Genomic DNA, 16,346 nt, shown 5'->3' with positions numbered 1-16,346 from the left:
GGCTATTTAATTCTCTAAAAACTTCCCATTAGCAAAAACACTCTATTGATTCACAATATTTACTGACCTTTTTTGGTAATAAGATCTGTGTAAGTAAATTGTTCTTAACTGCTGACAGGGTAAATAAGCTTGAAAGATTTGGGTCCAAAACTCTCCTCCTCCCTTTACTCCAAAAAGACTGATGGGGCCTTTGAGGCTACCTCAGACTCAACCACATCAGCCTATAACAGCCTATAACCACATCAACCTATCTACATGCAGAGGAAAAGATATTTCATTTTCAAAACTGGGAGTCAGAGAGCATATGCAATTAAATCCCAAATCTGAAGGAGCTTTTTCCTTGCCTATGAGGAACTGAACGTCAGAAGGTAGCGCTAAGGAACGCAGCTCACTGTTGCATTATGAGCCCGACAGTATACACATTCAGTGTCTGAAGATAAGGAAAACCTATGAGAACTGAAACAGCTTGTGGGTAAACCTCATCATAATGTGGTCTTCAACTTCCCATTTCCCTTCCCAGGCATCTCCTCTGTGTTTTTAACCACTTGACCCACGTCCTCTTAAGCAACAGGATATAAAAGAGCACTGGCCAACAGTCAAAAGAATGGGCTCTACACCAAGTTCTACTAACTTAGGTAGTGTGCAGACTTAAACCGGTCACTTAAACCATGTATCCAGTATTAACTGCGAATGTTGGGCTAGACTCAGTGCCCTGCAAAGGCTTCTACCAAGGTATCCCTTTGGAGAGCAGATGCATTAGAAACCAGCCAAACCCAGCTCTTTCACTGCTACAACCCAGATAGAGAACACGTGCCCTGTTATTATCCACCCTTCCTAAAAGCAGTTACCAAATTCGACTTACTTTTCCTCAAATCACTGGAATCTTTTTCTCTCTCCATTACCATCACCCCCGTAGAGACTCCTTTCCCCGGGACTATTAGAACAGCTCTACCTGGTCTCTCCTCTTCCACTTTACACTGCGTAGGTGAAATCCACTTTCCTAAAATACTCATTTACACATAAAATTCTGTGCCCGGGGATTTTTCACTGCAAGTATAAACCAAATTCCTCTGCCTGAGATTTAAGGCCCTCTCCAATTTACCTAACTCTCCAACTTCGTTGATCTTGTTGCTTGTCTACTTGCTCTGCCCTCAAAACAAGCAGGCTTACTTCACTGTTCTCAGGCCTTAAAGGCCTTCTGAGTGCTCACCGTTCTCAGGCCTTGCCCTCTAAACTTACCCAGTCTTCTCTCTTCTCTAAGGTCTAGATTAGCCGAAGTATAAAATTTCCCCCACCCACTCCCTCTAAACTCCTATATAATTCCTAGGAGCACCTGGCAGGCTCAGTTGGTAGACCATGCAACTCTTGATCTCAGGGTCGTGAGTTCAAGTCCCACATAGGCACTAGAGCTTACTTAAAAAAAAAAAAAATCTACGTTATTCTGTACAACTGTAGTCCTCACTTGACACTTAGTACCCATGACTTCGTATCATTTCTTATCTTTTTATGCAAAGAATTCAGTCTTCACAACTAATTATTAAGTTCTTCATGACTTTAACTCTTTGTTTACTGAAGCCTAACTTTTCAGAGAGCAAATATTCTACAAAACGTTTGCTGTTGAGAGTAACTACTACCTTGGACAAGTCAAATTTTCTGTGCCTCATTTTCCTTACCTAGAAAATGATGACAATATGTAAATTTCCTTTCAGTTCTGAAACCTTTATGAAGGTAATACAACTACTCTGTAGTTGTATTTGTTTCTCACATTTCTTTTTTTCTGCATATGTATTTATGTATATGTAACTATTTCCCATTTAACACAGAATGTAAATTCCCAAGGGGCCAGTTCTCCCACTACTTTTTTAGTTTATTTGCTGGGTAACACTTAGCATCTCCTTAGAGCAAGTTGTTCAAATTCTGGTACACAGCAGGAATTCAGTAGAAAGGAATTTATAGTCTCAAGCTGGCAGCAAACATCAAGAGAAATTTGCGTAGATGATTTTTTATCTTAATTTCCACAATGAACTAGCATATTACCAAAAACTTCAAAAATGATGAGAGACAGAAGGAATTTAATGTTGTTAAAATGAGAGGTCACCTTGTGCCAAATAGCTAGGAATTTATTTTAGGCAACCAAAGAAACCAGGATGCAGCAAAAATTAAGTCTAACAGTCGAATTCTATTTTCAGGATTCTGAGGACTATGGGAAGTCTCTATCCCTAGTCATCAAACACGGACCGAGTATTCTTCATGTCAGGTAATTTTGTCCTTAATACTGATGGAAAATTTCAGAAAATGAATAGTCTAACACACGGCCGGGTAAGCTCTTAGTTCAAAGACAACGAAAGCAAATACAAAGGAATTCATAAAAGCAGGTAAGTTTTTAAAATAGATAAAAACTTGCTGTCTAAAATATTTTTGTTAGCAGCATATTTTCCCATTGTCTTTCTCAGTTCTTCACATGAGAATATCTTCATGTAAAGACCAAGACTTACTCATATTAAAGGCTTAGAGTTAACAACGATTCAAAAGACAACAGACCAACTCATTTAAAATAACCCTGACTTTTCAAAGAACTATTTTAGAACACAAAACTGGTATTTTTAAGGCTGAATTCTATATATGATATTTTCCAAGCAGGTATGTGGCCTGGATACAAGTTTGATATAGTTAAGGTACAAGGGTCATAAAGACTTCTAAGCCAGGTTTTGAAGGATGACAGGAAACAGAGCCTCTTTAAATGTTTCTACCTACCCCCGTTTTTCCATTCCTGTTCCCCAATCCTATTCCACAGTATCTGCTAACTCCCACTATCTCTTTGTTTTTTTGCTCTCCACCCTCCCCACCTCCCCAGGGCTCCCTTAACCTAAGAACTGTTTGGAGAACCATGAAGTTAAAGAGTCTGGTTCCAGGAGCTAGGGCTCATACCCTCTTTCCTGTTAAGTCTCCAAATAAAATCAAGGACCCCAGGTAATTTTCTCTTCCATGGTTTTTCCCCACCACCAGATCTCCCTTATCAAGACTTAGAGAGGACATAAGGGGATGGCAGGAAGTGTGGGGTAGGGGGTCATTTATTCAAAGAAACTGTATGCTCCTTAAAGCCAACTCAATCAATTGTATGTAGCTATTGACAGCAAAAGTTTTCATCACAGGCTTATTTCCCACAGTGCACTTTGGCCTACAATCTTTACACACTCCCCAACAACCTTTCTCAATATATACTAAATATGTGCTGAGAAATAAACATTTTATAAAAAACTTGAGCTTAAGATAACTACAAAAAAAAAAAAAACTGGTTGCAAATTAAAGTTCAGAAATGCATTTTAGAACTATAAATGGATTTGGGATTAGCCACTTCAAAAAGGTCCATGATAATGTTCTGCAGAATACCAAGAGAAAATCAAAACTGGATGTATAAGGTTTGTATAAAGTTTAACCATACAAAACTGCCAATATTTGACTGCTTTTACCTACAAAATTGCAATTTCATATAGTTTCACTTAATATTTAATTTCTACTTGTCAGGGAAGAGCTTCTGTGAGACCGAAATGATGTTATATTGGGACTATACCATCTAGAATTAAACGCTTCAAAATATTCTAATGAGATACAATCTGGTTTCAGTAAAAAACACAAGTGTTAAAAGTATACGTACATACATATATACGTATGTACAAATGTGTATATTAGGCTTTCTTCTTTAGGGGCCAAAGAATTCCTAGTTCTCAGCAGTGTTTATGAAGTGAACAGAGAGGCTGTTTTTTCTCAACGCCAGTATCCCATCTCCAGGGAGGGTGTCAAGACCTTGATGACAACAGCAGAATATGATAGCCAGTGAAATGAGTCTGGCCACAGGAGCACACTGCCTCACAAATGCCATCAGGATCAATCCCCAGGAGTTTCCTCATTGGATGATATCACCAATCAATTCCCATTTCATTTCTCGGGGAATGTTTGCTCATCTCCTGCAGGAAGTTAGTCTTGACTGTTCTTGCCAATTACGTGCATTTTATTTAATTTTCATTGTTGAGTGTTTCTTTATAAGCTCTATTTTCATGGGGCTAGTATCATGCTCATAATTAAACTAACAATTCATCAACACAAAGGACTGTCTTTATTTTTTAAATCATTCATTAATTAACCATTTAGTCACTAATCCCTACCATGTATAAGTTACTGTGGCAAGCCCCAGGAGAGACACGAAGATAAAAGAAACTTCTCTGCTGTCAAGGAGCTCATAGTGTAGTAGAAATGGCATGCCAAGGGCACAAATAAACGAAAATACCAAAATATACAACTATGACAAGTATGAATAAAATGACAGGAGAATTCAGAAGTGGGAAAGACCATACTGTGTTGGAGGGAAAAAAAAATTAGGAAAGTTTTTGTGGAATATTTGGTTTAAACTGGGACTTTGATAGGTAGGATATTTTCTACCAGGACAAGTGAAAAGGGCAATGGAGGTAAGAGGCTTAAAGATTAGATGATTAAGTGAATTAGATCTACATGCAGACACATCTGAAAAACAATACTGAGGAAAAAACTGCAATAGGATACACACAGTACAATTCTATTTATGTTAAGATTTCAAAACTATATGTTGTTTGTGTATATGTAATACGTAAAAAAAAAAAGTATTAAACATGAAATTGAATGAAAGATAGCAAATCAGCCCAGTAGTCTTTTCCCAAGAAAGAGGAAAGGGGAAAGGATCCAGAGTAGGACTTAGCTATATCTAACATTATATCTTAGAGTAAGAGATCTAAGACAAATATGACAAAATGTTAATATCCATTAAATTTCAGTTATGGGCTCAAAAATGTCTTGGATTTTTTTCCCCTGAAGTTTTCTAAATATTCAAAATATCTCATTATTCAAAATTTTACAATTAAGAAAGGGCCAGGTGACTGGAAAAACAGTGGAATCATTAACCCAAAAATAATACATAGGGGTAAGATGGTTTCCCTAAACTTTCAGAGAACACTTGATTAGTTCGGCTCTCAACTGAACAGCGTGCTTCATATTCCTCAGAGCGTGCACAGAAGGCACTCAGAACACGGTGAGGTGAAGGCTGACAGATATGGACAAGAAGGATGTTTTTACTGCCATCCAAAATCAGATATCTGAGGGGAACGACGACCATGATCCCACACAACATAAATGCCAGTGTAACCAAGTCATCTCCCCCTCAAAAAAAACCAAGGAAACTTCCAGTTACATAGGAATTCAGATAAAGACTCACTGTGAGTAGTTATTCTGTGCCTCCTCTCTCCCCTCCTCTCCCCCAAACACTCACAAACAAAAACAAAATGTACCCTTGCCCACTTGAGAAAGAATTAAGAATTGGCAATTCTGCTAAAGTGGACAGTTTCCAAACCAAGGCCTGTCTCTGGAGAAGATGTGGACAAAGCCCAGAGAAAAGAATAAAGAAATCACAACTCAGTTAAGTTTTGAGGAAGACTTATCAATGGAAGGTAGCCATCCTTCCACATCCCCTTGCATCCCAACTTTCCCCAGGGGAGTCTAAGGACCTCTAAGATATGCTTCTATCCTGTTCTTCTCCAGCAAAATGACTAAAATACAAAACCCCAACTCTAAGTTAGCACTTTAAACCCAAACAATTTCCCTTCACAAAAACCCAATGAAGGGGCCCCTGGCTGGCTCATCGGTAGAGCAAGCAACTCTTGATCTGGCCGTCACGAGTTGAGGCCCCACGTTGCACCCAGAGCTTGCTTAAAAAAAAAAAATAATAAAAACCCAATAAAATTAAAAACACAGGAAAGGAAGATTTAGAATACAAGTGTAATGACAAATCTTGTCTCTTTAGATAAATATCCTTTTTGTGGGTAACCAATTTATCCAAGCCTATTTCTTCTACTGAAGTTTCATTGGCACAATTTAAAATTAAGTTTAAAAGAAAAGAACTTGAACAGAACTTATCAAAAGAGATAATTACATCTGCACACTCAATAAAACAAATACCTTGGCATTTTTCTACATCCGCATCATTACAGATGAATAATACTAACATCCTATTCATTCCACTCCAGAGCACCCAACTACCTCAGGTCCCAAGTCCCTACTCCCCGAGGTACTCTCGGGGCAGATCTTCCTCAGTCAGACCCGGGAAAATGCTGCTGTTCACTTCAGACTGGTAAAAATGACAAGGAGATGGAATGTCTCCTAGCACAATGAAGGGTGGCAGGATGTAACGAACACACACCGGGATGGGACATGAGAGGATCAAGAGGTGAAATGACATTTATTAATCTCCAACCACATTATAGCCATTGGAGACTGAATTCCAGACCAAGTTATCACAAAACTACTTCTGTGATCCTGAGTAAATCTCAGCTATGCCCTTTGAAAATGAATGGGAGACGAAGAAACAGTCCCTGTAGTTCTCTGATTCCATGAGTCTACCAACACAATCACTCAACAAGAAATGCGTTACTGTTACGCATAATAAACGTATTTAAAAAGCCCTTTGCTCTGTTCCTCTCCAGTGTACCCCTACACCACTGCCGAAATAATCTTTCTACAACATGAAACTTACTTTTCCACCCGATGCTTAAAAACTGAAATGCTGCATGGTGCACTGGGTGTTATACACAACTAATGAATCATCGAGCCTTACATCGAAAACCGGGGATGTACTGTATGGTGACTAACATAATATAATAAAAAATCATTATTAAAAAAAAATAAAAAATAAAAAATTAAAAAAAATTAAAAAAAAAAAACAAAAAACTGAAATGCTCATCACACCGCACCACAAGCTAAAGCTGTCCCTGATCAGCCTTGCCTACGTCTCCAGCCTCACCCCTGCCCCCCAACCCTGTACTCCAGCACAATCATTACTTAAAAATTACCTGAAGGGGGCGCCTGGGTGGCTCAGTCGTTAAGCGTCTGCCTTCGGCTCAGGGCGTGATCCCAGAGTCCTGGGATCGAGCCCCACATCAGGCTCCTCCGCTGGGAGCCTGCTTCTTCCTCTCCCACTCCCCCTGCCTGTGTTCCCTCTCTCGCTGGCTGTCTCTCTCTGTGTCAAATAAATAAATAAAATCTTAAAAAAAAAAAAAAAAATTACCTGAAGAAGTCTGGCTGTTTCACTCCTTTAAGTTTCTGTTCATGTTGTTTTCTCAGCCTGGAGTGTACTTCTCCCTGTCTTCTGTAGGGCACACCCTTAACTCATCTTTCAAGACTCATCTCAAATGTCACCTCCTCTGGGAGGCACTTTCCAACCTCTGCGTGCCCAAGGCAGACTGACCTTCAGGCCCCCACTATCCCCCCTACATACTTCTATCGCAACAGTACCATGCTTCATGACATCTATACATTAATGCGTCTGTCTCCTCCCTCTGGACCCATAACTCCTTGTAGGCAGAGACCTTGTCTGACTCATCTGTTTCCTCGGTGCCTAAGACGGTGCTTACAAGGTAAGAGACATTCAAGGGAGGTTTGCTGGCATTAGAAGGAAAGGAACAGAAAACATGAAAGGACAAGGAAGAAGTCAATTCAGATGGCCCGAAGAGTGCAGAATAGTGTTTATCACTACCACTATCCCTGGCCTTCTGCTCTTTCCCTGAACTCTAGTCTTCAGAGAGCGTATTCATTCTCTTGGCTCCAGCTACCACGTCCATGCCGACGAACTGCAAACCCACACTTCCAAAGGTTATGAACCTCCGCCTCTACTCTCCACCAGCTTCTGGTTCATCTCTAACAAATGCATCCGTTTTCTCTTGGGTGTTTCAATCCCACTTCATCTATTCAATACCTCCCAAACTGAACTCATCAAATTCCCCTAAAAAATGAGGAAACCTTCCTAACTTCCTTATCTCTGCGTCTCAGAAACCCAAGCTTAAAACGTCATAGTCATACTTGATGGATCACTCTCCTTCATCTGCTGCATCCAGTCCTCACTGACTTGAATTTTTCCTTCACAATCTCCTTTTCCCTCCTTCTCTCCTTATCCCACCCCCCTACAACTCTAGTTCAGGTCTCATCACCTCATACACCCTGGGAGCCAATCCCCCTTCCCTTCTGGCCCACCCGTTTCCTACTTTCATCAAATTACTATCCTCCTCAAAAATCCACAGTGGTTCACTATCATTTAAAATCTCAACGTATGAGCCTACTTTGAAGACCCCTCGAAAACACAGCTCCAAACCAACCTAACCATCAGTTTCACTACTATTCACTGCTACTCAGGTCAGTCTGATCGCTGGCCCAAGAACACCCAAACCTGGTCCAGGCTTTTGCTTGATCCCTCTCAGCTCCAAAATGAAATGATTTTGTTGTTGTTGTTATTTGCTTCATCTTCACCCCTTGTACCTACTACAATTTTGTGGGTTTTTTTAAAATCTGGAATAAGTTACAATTCCTCTGTGAGAGCATTCATAACTACCTGAGTGCTCTTCTTCCCAAATACATATGGTATGAGGTCTATACTATGCAATCAATAATACAATTTCTCATTTTCTTTGTTTTATTTGTCTGGTATAATAGAGGTTCAGTAGGTATTAACTCCTTCCTCTACTCCTTACTCCCAACTAGACTGTAAACTCGTCAAGGGCACAAAATCGCCATTTTTCCTAATCCTCCACAGTACCTAGCATAAAACTGAACTCAAAGCAGGTTACCAAAAATAATAGTTCAGTAATTTTTCCTTTCCAAAACTATTTCTTAGAGAAATAAAAAGATGACACATAATCCTAAAAGACACAGTTGAAAATAATCCTGAACTAAACTGTATAAATCAAGATTCCTGACTTCCACCTCTAATTTCCACTCAAAAATACTACAGTCTCCTGACTCAAGAGGTAAATAATAATCCTGTGCTCATGACATCATAAGCACATAGTTTGGTAATGACTGTGAGAAGGTAGGGGGCTAGGCAGGGATGAAAGAAGGCAAGTCAACTGAAAGAACAAGGCTGGAAGAACAAGCGTGGGATCCTTTGTTTATGACATGTGAACACTGCACCCCATTCCTTTTTTTTTTTCCTTTAATTGGCCATATTTTCGAACAACTGTACTTCAGGAGGAAAAACCTGACAGTTTTTTAGCAGAGCTATTATCTGGAAGAGCTTCTACAAAGCCCAGGTCCTTTGAAAAAGCCACCTTCAGCTTCAACAATGCAACATAACACAATAGGATTCCTCCAGATACTGTGAGTAAAGACTCACTCTGACTACAACCCAGGCATCATCTATAAATCGCTCAGGCATAAGGCAGACAGCTTAAGTGGCCACACTGGACCTGCACAGATTTTGAAAAGAAATTGGTCTTCGTTAACATACTCCTATAATCCAGTCTTAATTATCCATAAATGGATTATCCAATTTACAGGATTTCTGAGGTGTAATCTTTAAACCAAGTTTGACTGTTCCTCACCATCAGTATACCCTCCTCACCATCAGGTAATATAGGCTTAAAAATGCAAATTCATTTCAACATTAGTATGATCATCACAACATTAAAATAAATCTGGCTTAAAAAATAATGCATTTTCAAACCAAGAAATTTTCGCATTAAATTCTGAATTACTTATACTACTGCAGCCTACAATAGCAGAGATAACTAAAAATTAAATGCACTTAAAACACGATACTGGCCTTACCATAAGCTCTTGAGGATAATCCAGCAGTAGTCCACAGGCCCACAGTACAATGTGAGATAGGCACAAACAGAGCTCAGCATAGTGAGTAAGGTGTGTGAATACAAAAACTCCTACAAGGAATCTGATGTCTCCTGGATGATCCCCTTTAGGCCAAGATGGTCCAGAAGAGAAACCAAAGAGTTACAATGTACCGGTGCCTGCCTGACTCCTTGCCCATGAGTTCCTGGACCAGAAGGCTCAATACTTATTAAATCCATCCTTTGTTCAAGGACCTACAATGACTCTATTGACCCTTCCATCAACACCCAACAGAGTCTGGCCTCTGAGTCCCCTCCACCCTCTTGCCCGCTCTACCCATGACTTGACCACCCACATTCTCTCCAGTCCCTCTCGTTTATTCCCCCAACAAACACAACTTAGTCATTCATACCGTCACTGCACACTGTACATTCTCTACTTTCTGCCTGGAAGATCTTTTCTTTTCTTTTACTCTTAACACAGAATAGCTATTTCATTTACTTGAATGCTCACATATATTTCATAGATAAGGATGGACAAGTAAATTGTCCAAGATCACATAGTCAAGATTTGAACCAAGTTCTATCTAACTCCAGTGGCCATGCCTCTTTATGACTCTAATCCACAGCCTCCAGGTCCATTTCAAATTTCGCTGATTCAGAAATCTTCCCTAATTAATTTCACAGACTCTGTTACTTCAAGTTTTCTAGCCTTTACATACTCCATTTGTAGCACATTAAACTTGGTTTTATGTTGTGTCCTAAATGTTAAAGCTTATAACAGTGTGCCTTCCCATTTATACACACCAACTTCCACAACCCCACCCCTGTCCCAAGGGCAAGGACACTTGCCTTTACATCTTTTCTATCTTCCCAAAGCCTGTCACTGGAGCTTGGAGACAGCATTATCCACAAAAGTGCTCAATCATTATTCAGCCACGATTCCTTACTTAAAAAAAGAAAATACAGGGGCGCCTGGGTAGCTCGGTCGGTTGACCATCTGACTCTTGGTTTCGGTCATGAGATCAAGCCCTGTGTCAGGCTCTGCACTCGGCGTGGAGTCAGCTTGAGATTCTCTCTCCCTCTCCCCATCCCACTCCCACTCATGCTCATGCTCTCTCTCTCTCTCAAATAAATAAATCTTTAAAAAACACACACAAAAAAACCTTTCTTCTACCATATTAAAAAATCAACTGAGTTCAGACATTCATAAAACTGCCCTGCATCTCTATTCCAGTTACACAGATTTTAATTATCTGAATTTATCAGGGGCTATGGAGAAGATTTCATCAGCTCCTAAGTTTCCACAGGGAGGACATTGCTGAAGCCACACTTCAAAGCACTGTCTCAGGATTTTCCCTCGATGGAATGAATGTCTGGGGTAAACGAGGAGGTGCTCCTTACAAGGAGCCTCCCAAGTATCTGCCAGGATCCTTAGTATGCTTAAGCATGCTTGAGAAGCTCGAAAACTTACAACTGGCCCTTAGTGCCCCCATAACAATCTGAAATTTTGATACTGTTATTCCATCATAATTCACTTGGTTACATATGCTGAAGCTCAAAACCCCAAACAACGCCTTCTGAGAAATGGGAATAGTGGTAGACTAGTAGGCTGCCCTAGGCTTATTCCTACTTATTCAACTGCTTTAATCCCCACTCCACCAGCCACCAAATAATAAATGTAGGGGAAGTTGATATAAATAGATATACTTTCTGCCTGGAAGCTCTTTTCTTTTCTTATACTCCTAACGAAGAATAACTTTTTCATTTGCTTGAATGCTCATACATATTTTATAAATAAGGATGGAAAAGTAAATTGTCCAAGGTCACAAAGTAAATGCCATAACCAAGATTTGACCAAGTTCTATCTAACTCCATAGGTCATTTCTCTTTATGACTCTAATCCACCACCTCCAATTTCATTTCAAATTTTGATTCCAAAATCTTCCCTAATTTATCTCATTGATATAAAGAGAATTTCCCAGACATCACTAATACTGGCATCAACCGACTCACAAATTAAAACAATTATTAATAGGTAACAGATTCTGGGAGGGTATTTCTGATTTTTAAAAATTTGATTTTACCCTCCTAATTAAATCTTTTTTCAATAGGGGTCCCCAGAAGTAGGAGATTAAGGAAGTAAAGCTTCAAGAATATTTCCAAGTTGTAGATGACCTAACTTCACCAAGTCCAACTAACAATTACCATCCATTACTGTTCAGCCTGCCTTATACAAGTCAGCAGACAGCCTTTTCTCTGGCAAAGGTTTACATTTTTTTTTCCACAAGGGAATTTCTGGCATTAAATGAAAGGGATAAGTTAAGTCAGGCAACAACAAAAAATTAGTAATAGTTTGGAAATTATCTTCCTTCCATCTTTCCTTCCTGCTTGAATGCTTAATGCCCAAAGTGGATATCTGTTCAATTCTAAATTATTCATGTTAATGGATAATTATCGGCAGAAAGGTGCTGATAATCCAAAATGGAAAAAAAAAATCCAAAAATAATCTATCTCAGTTTTGGAAGATCTTTTCAGCATATTTACCTTCTCAATTATTCCTAGCATGAGCTAATATTTGTATTCATTTGCGATCACTAAGTCCATAGTAACTGGCCACTTACTCAGGGCGGTGCTCTGAGGCATGCCTGGTAGCTAGTGGAAATTAGAACAAGACTGGTATTCACACTCCAGATGAGCAACATCAAGTTCATTTATTTTACACTTCTGTTCAGCCTTCAAAATATCAATAGACTAGCACAGCAGGTTGGTTCCTAAACTTTAAAAGAACTGTTTAGAAAAACAATGAGGACAAAGAGTATAATTGTTTGCCTATAATGTATTCATTTGTAAATTATGCACAGCAAATGTTTAATTATAAGTCTGATTCTCCCTAGTCACCCAGCATAAGTTCCTGCTGTCCTCTCCACCCCACCAGGAATGCAGTCTGGTTCACAAGGAAAGAAATTCTCGACGTTTTTTAAAAATTTAAGATTTGCTATCTTTTTGGACTAGCCTTACCACTACTTCTTGTCCTTTTCCACCTTAGAAATAGATTCTGAAAGACAAAGGGACCCAACTTCCTCAAGGACCTCCTAAATATACAGTATGACAAGCCAAAGACTGAAAAATTACCAGCTTCTGGTTGTTCTAAAAAGCATTTTACATAGTTATAAAAATACGAGGAAAATAAAAGTAAAAAGTCCTAATTCTTGCTTTTGCATTTATGAAAAGGAAACCCCCTGAAGAGTGTGGGGGAAACTCTCTTACATCTAATTCCATCAGTCCACTTCTTTCAACTTAATTTCTATTCTGTATTGTGTCCACAGGAACCACCTAGGTTAGACTACCTAGACGAGAGGGAGGAGGGGGGAGGGAGACGGAGGGAGACGGAGAAAGACTCAGAAAGACTCAGGGAGACTCAGACTCAGAGCTCTGGTCCTTGTGAGCCGACAAGCTAAAAATACGCCGGCCCAGTAAACAAATCCCATTCCATCCCGACCGGAGCCACACCGTTAACCTAGTAATTATGAGAAGAGGAGTGAGATCACGCAGCCCCCGGCTTACTCATCATCAGCTTCTAAAGTTTCCATCGGCTCATGGCAACTTTTCTTTTTTCTAAAGTTCATAAGCCTGCCCTAGAATCAACCTCTCTCTCTCTCTCTCTCTCTCTCTCTCTCTCACACACACACACACACACTTCTTTTTCGCTCCCTTCCTCCATTACTGGACGCACCTCTGTTTGGCTACCTACAAGCTTGTTTTCTTTTCGTTGTACTTTTATACTGAGACTTTACAATGAACTTCATCCTACTAAGGCGGTAGAACAGGGGGTAGCCTACACTCTTAACCACCTTAAAACTCCACCATCCCTCCCCGAAAGTCTCGCTGACAAGGGAGGGGGGGGGGACCGTCCAAACTGCCCAGCACAGCTTAGGAAGGGAGGACGGGAACGGGGGTGGGGGCTAGGAACGCGGGACGCAGGTGAAAGGGAGGAGTAACGGGGAAAAGGTTGGGACGAAGCAAGGCGCAGCCGGGGCGAGGAGGGGGTGCCGGGAGGCGGTGGCTCCGGGTGAAATATAATCAGAAAGGAGAAGGGGGACAGTGGAGATCAGAGGGTCAGAGTTTGGGAGTCTGAACAGGCGGGAGGGGCGGGAGCAGACGGGGGGAGGGTGACAGGGCAGGGGGCTCCGTTACCCTCGCGGCTCCCGGGGCAAGGCCCTAGGCCGGGGCGGAGCGCGGGGCCCGGCCGCCTCTCCTCATTCCTCGGCTGTGACCCCGGGGTCCGGGTGGCCCCTCCCCCGACGACGATGGAGGCGGAGGCGGTGGCGGAGTCTGCGACCGCGGCTGTTGCTCCGCACGGGATCAGGAGCTGGAGCCAGACGGCACTGATCAGGACTGGCCTCCCCCAGTGGCTTTTTGCCTGCTCCACACCCCGTAGCCACTCCGACTCCGGCGGCTGGTTCGGGATCGGTGGCTTTCGGCCGTCCGGCCGGAAACTAGCGCCAGTTTCCGGCCGGAGCGGGTTGGTGGTGACACCCAAGCCGCCCCCAGGCCTCCTCCGGCCAGGCCCGGCCCCGCCCCACCCCACCCCGCCCCGCCCCGCCCCGTAGGAGCCCCGCCCCGTAGCAGCCCCGCCTTCAGCGCCGCTCCTCTGGCTGCGGCCAGTTTGGCGCCTGCCCCGCGCGTGACCCCGTGTTTTCCTGGCCAGTGTTCTTAAGCCCTGTGATCTGCAGAGTCCTTGAACCGGAGCTGGAGGGGTACAGAGTGGGCTCTTGAGACTTTGAGGTAGAGTCAGTTGGCTACAGCTCTTTGGGAAGAAGCAGAAAGAGGCGGGTGGTTCTGGAAAGGTGAGAGGGGTGAAAATACTTTCGAATGAGAAGACTGAAATTCTAGTTACTCTTCGCGGTCATTCTGGACTGACCAGAGGAAAATTAACAATTCTTCTTCCAGACCAAGTCTCCACCCAGTTTTGCAGTCTTCTTCCGTCACTCGTGAAGTGAACATACCCTTCTCTGTCGACACTTAATACTTGCCTAATGATGACATGTCTGCCTTAGTCCAATCAAAAAAAGTTGTCTCGCTGTTTTTATTAATGCCTTTTAACAGCATTACAGCATTATTCAATGCAAATATTTATTGAGTCCCTACTATGTGCAAGATACTATGCTCACTGATATTGGGGACACAGAAATGAGTAAGACATAATTCCGGGCATCGAGGAGCTTACACTTTAGTAAAATACATGAAACTATGTTAAATAAAACAGAACTCACATGTGTGCTATGTAACAATGGGCTATGGCTATGAGAACATAAACTTCAGCATATAGCAGACCTTCTATATCTATTGAATGAACAAACAAATATTAGGAGAATGTGGACTATTTCTAGTAAGAAGAGCCATTTAATCCATACCTCTTTATGACCAACACAAAATGGGGCCAGCCCCTGCTATAACCTGACCAAAGAAATCCTAAATTTTAATTGAGTCCTAACATTGTGGCACCTGATCTGCATTTTCACAATGTTTATTGTCTCAATTGCCCATTAGGCCTCCTTAAGAACAAATACTGTACCACAGTCAGCTTTTCCCCTCAGTACCTCCTGAGGTCCTCAGTTTCTAAATGGGAAGGGTGGAGCATAAGCATTTTGGAATCATCCAGCTCAGGACTAGAAAGTGGACACCTGAAACAGGAAACTGCCTAGACAGGCAGCTCTATCTCCTGGGGACACCCAAGGTTTAGAGTTGATTTAGGGCTGGGCCTAAGGCCATACCAAGGCCAAGCAGGTCAGAGTGCCTTGCAGGAGGCACACCCAGGACCAACAGTACAAGTTGGCAAGCAGAGCCATTTGGCCTGGGCTTTGCGCATGGGGGGACTGCAAATTTTGGCTCCTGTTCAGAGGCCAATTTGAGGAAGAGGGTAGAATGAGCCTTGGTCATCTAAGTCGATTCTAACTTAACTCCACTGATCACAACTACCCCTTGCCAGCTAAATCTGAGGTGGAAGGACAGATCCACAGGTGAGGAGCCTCAAACATCTAAAATTATCTTGTTTCACCAAAGCCCTCCTAGGACAAGATTATGCTAATCTGTTGACTATGTCTTTCCAGTCTTCACTACCACCGCCTTATTAGAACCAGGTATGGAGTTCAAAGGCACTCTCCACCCTCATGACAAGGCAGACTTTTACTTTTGGCAGTGACCACAAAAAGTTTCCAAATTTGAAAGCTGGGCCAAACTCAATTAAGTAACCACAAATTTACAGGCTTGCCTGGAAATTTAGGGGCCAGGAAGTGATGGGGTTGCAGTTGCTTTGTGCCTATTTCTTGCTCTGACCATCCATCACTCATTGTTGTTTGTGCAATTGCTCAATGGGCTGCTTGTTTTGGGTCAGCCCAGGCTATGTGGGTAGCAGTGTGGTCAGCCAGGCTGGGAGCCAAGCCACCTGGATTCTGGTCCCAGCTCAGCCAGTCCCTAAGCCATTAAGTGACTCCCTTCCTATTCCTATGTGTCAGTTTCTCTGCCTAGAAACTGGGGACCTCTTTCGTAGTGAGCTGCAGCCATTTTGGCGGTCACTATGCTGAATGTTCAGAAGCAGCTGTCTGATGTCGTTGTCAGCTGCCAGAACACAGCTGATTATTTTTTGTCACCAGGTAAAAGAACTGTAAAAAAAAGAAAAAGAAAAAAAAAGGGGGGAAAGCAACAGGG

The 16,346-nt window shown here is 41.9% G+C and overlaps 1 protein-coding gene across 2 annotated transcripts in view; it reads right to left on the bottom strand.

Annotated features, from left to right (window-relative positions):
• The window catches only part of OTUD7B (OTU deubiquitinase 7B), a 55,318-nt gene extending 41,113 nt beyond the window's left edge, over positions 1-14,205 (bottom strand). The window contains exon 1 of one of the 2 annotated variants that reach the window (XM_040626811.1): positions 13,833-14,205. The gene's annotated coding sequence lies outside the window, so the exon portion shown is untranslated. The remainder of the gene's footprint in view (positions 1-13,832) is intronic. The other variant, XM_040626809.1, reaches the window with a different exon arrangement.
• Between the last annotated feature and the right edge of the window lie 2,141 nt (positions 14,206-16,346).

The sequence above is a fragment of the Ursus maritimus genome, unplaced genomic scaffold (genome assembly GCF_017311325.1).
Source record: "Ursus maritimus isolate PB19 unplaced genomic scaffold, ASM1731132v1 scaffold_12, whole genome shotgun sequence".
Taxonomy (NCBI): Eukaryota; Metazoa; Chordata; class Mammalia; order Carnivora; family Ursidae; genus Ursus; species Ursus maritimus.
The sequence above is the reverse complement of the archived record's forward strand: the minus strand, read 5'-3'. Positions and strand labels throughout refer to the sequence as shown.